This window comes from Triticum aestivum, chromosome 5A (assembly GCF_018294505.1).
Source record: "Triticum aestivum cultivar Chinese Spring chromosome 5A, IWGSC CS RefSeq v2.1, whole genome shotgun sequence".
In the NCBI taxonomy this organism is placed as follows: Eukaryota; Viridiplantae; Streptophyta; class Magnoliopsida; order Poales; family Poaceae; genus Triticum; species Triticum aestivum.
Window position 1 is genome coordinate 90386712 of NC_057806.1, and position 3393 is coordinate 90390104.

The window sequence follows — 3393 nt, forward strand, 5'->3', positions numbered from 1 at the left end:
AAAACAATAAGGAAAAAGTCGTCAAGGAAGATCCGACCCGACTGCTCTGCAGTCGGCCCGAATCTCGGGGACTACACCCAGTGGGTGCGCTGACACGCCCCCACAGGAGACAGACAAGATCAAGCACTTACTTCGGCTGTTGGCCAGGTCGTCGGTCTTCCGACCCAACTCCCGAGTCTGGGAGTTGAAGGCGGCAGCACGGGAGTTATGATATTCCTGAAAGTTCATAAGGAAGCAAAAATAAGGTAGTCGTCAAGAAAGATCCGACCCGACTGCTCAGCAGTCGGCCCGAATCTCGGGGACTACACCCAGTGGGTGCGCTGACGCGCCCCCACGGAAGAAATCAAGAGATCAAAGCGGCCAAGAATGAAGGACTTACCCGGATGGCGGCTCGCGTCGACAGGAACTCCTGGATGAACTGCTGCAGCAGGGCGGCTTGAGCTTGAAGCCGGCTCCGGACCCCTTGAGCCGCCACATTCAGCTCGCCAGTCCCCCCGCTGGGAGTCCACTCGGACGTGGCGGTGCTGGCCGCCTCCAGATCCTCCGCCGACTGGCATGCGCCCGCGACTCGGCGCGACTCCGGTGGAGCGGCGCCTCCCCTTGTGCGCCAACGCGTCACCGGCTCCACCTCGAGGCCGGCTCCGCCCTCCGGCTCACCCCCGGCCGGCTCCTCTGGCACCGCCGACGATTGGCCGCCTTGGCCCGCCCCGGTTGGCACTGCCGGCGGTGCTCTCCCTGCGAAGAACACGGGGTCATCCCTCCTCTCCGTCAGCGGCCGGTCTTGGACGATCTCCTCCGCCAAGGGCAATGGGGTGTCAGGGGCCACGGCTCGAAGGGGAATGGCGAGCAGCGGAGGCTGGTCGCGCGAGCCCTCCGCCTCCGTCCCCGCGGTCGCCGCCTCCGCCTGGGCCTTGGCCGCCGCGTCGGCCTGCTCCCTCGCCGCCTGGGCAGCCGCTTTTTCCGCCGCCTCGCGCTCCTCGCGCGCCTCGTGGGCATTTCGCTCCATGGCCTCCCTGAGGTCGGCGCGGGGGTCCACGCGGCGGGAGCTCGAAGACCCTCCAGCCGGCCCCACTACGGAGCCGCCTGGACCCCGCTCAAGGGAAAGCGGCGCCCTGTCCAGCAAGCGGGAAAGTGTTAAGAAGAATTTTCGAACAAGAGAGAACGATGCAAAGCATGCGACAAAGCAATCAACGACTTACGCTGAGACCGCCTGAGGCTGCTTCACCGCCTTGCGGAAGCGGGCCGCTTTCGCAGCCGCCTCATGTCGCTTGGTCGCCGCGGTGGAGGCTTTGGACTTCTTCGGCCGACTGCCAAAGAGGCCTGAAGCGGCCCGGCGCTTCTGTGCGCCGCCGCCTGCAGTCGGCACGATGGACGAGCCCGCGCCCTGATGGTCGGCCGCCGGCTGGTGACGCGGGGCGACTTCGGCTTCAGCATCATCCGGCCAGTCCTCGAAGCTGGCGGTAAGCCTTGAGCCCCCGGGCTCAGCGTCGTCCCCCACGACGGCGTCTTCCATGGCGGCCGCCCCCAAATCCGGGTCGTCGACGTCGTCCGCCATGCGGTCGGGGGCGTACTGGCATTCTATCCCCGCTGCCCTGGTCGTCGGCGGGAGAAGGGGGTTCTGCTAAGAAGAACCGGCCGATCAAAAGCCGGCCATCATAAAGCCGGCTACCAACAGAAAGAAGAAAGAGAGGAAGACTTACCACGGGCGGAGGGTTGGCGCGAGAATATGGCGCCTTGCCGTATCGCCAGTCTTCGGCGAGCTTGCAATTGGAGATGTAATTTACCATGTACGATACCTCCGCATGAGGCATCTCCCTGGTGCTCAGCCGGCTTGGGTCGAAGCGGCCGCTCATCTGACACATCATGTGGGGCCGGCTTTGGAGAGGAGATATCCGGCGCTCCACGAAGGCGGCCACCAAGTCGGCCCCGCTCAGGCCTTCCGACTGAATCAACACCCGAAAACGGGAGACGGCAGCGTTCCCGGCCTGAGACAGCGACCGGGACCGGAAACTCCATGAGGGCTGCCTCCCAGCCGGCGGGCCGGCTACGTAAGCCGGCAGGTTGATGTAGTCTCCTTGCTCAGCGACGTTCTTCACGTAGAAGTACGACTCCTACCAGATCTTCACCGACTGGATCAGGGGGATGGGCGGGAACGAGTTGTTCTCGCCCGCCCTCCTCATGGCGATGAAGGCCCCGCAGGGGGCGGGCATGCCTGCGACGACGGTGCCGAGTTTGCTCTAGAAGAACTCCCCCCGAGCTCCAGCGTGGGGAGCAGCCCCAAGAAACCTTCGCAGAGGGAGACGAAGGCCGACAGCAGCATCACCGCATTGGGCGTGAGGTGATGTGGCTGAAAGTTGTAGAACTCGAGGAAGGAGCGCAGAAATCCGCTCGCCGGAAGGCCGAAGCCGTGCAGGAAGTGCGAGCGGAAGACGACCCGCTCGCCCTCCTCTGGTGTCGGTGAGATCTCCGTCTCTGGCGCCAGGCGGAACCGCACGAGGTTGGCGTCGGGCAGGCGCCGAGTCTGGCGGAGGAACTCAACATGGTCCTCATGGACGTTGGAGCCATCCCACGAGCTCGACAGCGCGATGGGAGCAAGACGATGTGGCGGCGCGCGGCGCTGAGACGGGAGGCTGCAGCGGCAACGAGAGGAAGAAAGGAGGACGGGAAGGGGCGGAGTGAGAGAGAGCGTGCGAACCTCTGTCGCTCCCCCTCATCCCCCTACTTATAGGCTCGCGTGGCGGAGCCGAGGAGGCGCGGCGTGGGGAAACGTGGGGATCGACCGTGCCCACTCCCCCACGTCTCGCGATTACTATGCCTTGATGGTGGAATAAAACCGCCGCGGGAAGGCAAGCGGTCCATGTGGGCCACGGAAGATCCGCGCTCGGACCGAGGCCTGCGAGTGGCGGGCCCGAGCCTGCGGCGGCGTCCCGTCGCGCACGTGCCTTGGCAGGATTTCGTCGCCACGTGGCCCACGTTCCCTCCTACGAGAAACGGAGCTCTCTGAAGTCGGCGCGCACAAGCAAAGCCGGCCCCGCAGGATAGGAAGCTGACCAAGCTTCTCGTCCCCTTATCAGCCTCGAAGCTCGCTCAGCTTCGGGGACTACTGTCGGAGTAAATAGCCATGGGTAGCCTAGCCGGCATCCCCTGGCCCTTCTGAAAAAATTACGAGCCCGTTTGGCTCTCAAGAATCCAAGACATGGGGCCGCCTTCCCCTCGCTGGCTGTCACCCAGGCCGGCTTTCGGAAGGTAGCCCGACTTTAGCCCTCATAAACAAGGCCATGGGAGGCCGACTCCAAGAAGCCGGCCGCGAGGAGGCCGACTCCAAGAAGCCGGCTCCCATAAAGCGGTCGAGACCGTACCCTCAAAGTTTGCATCCACCTAACGGAGATGTGA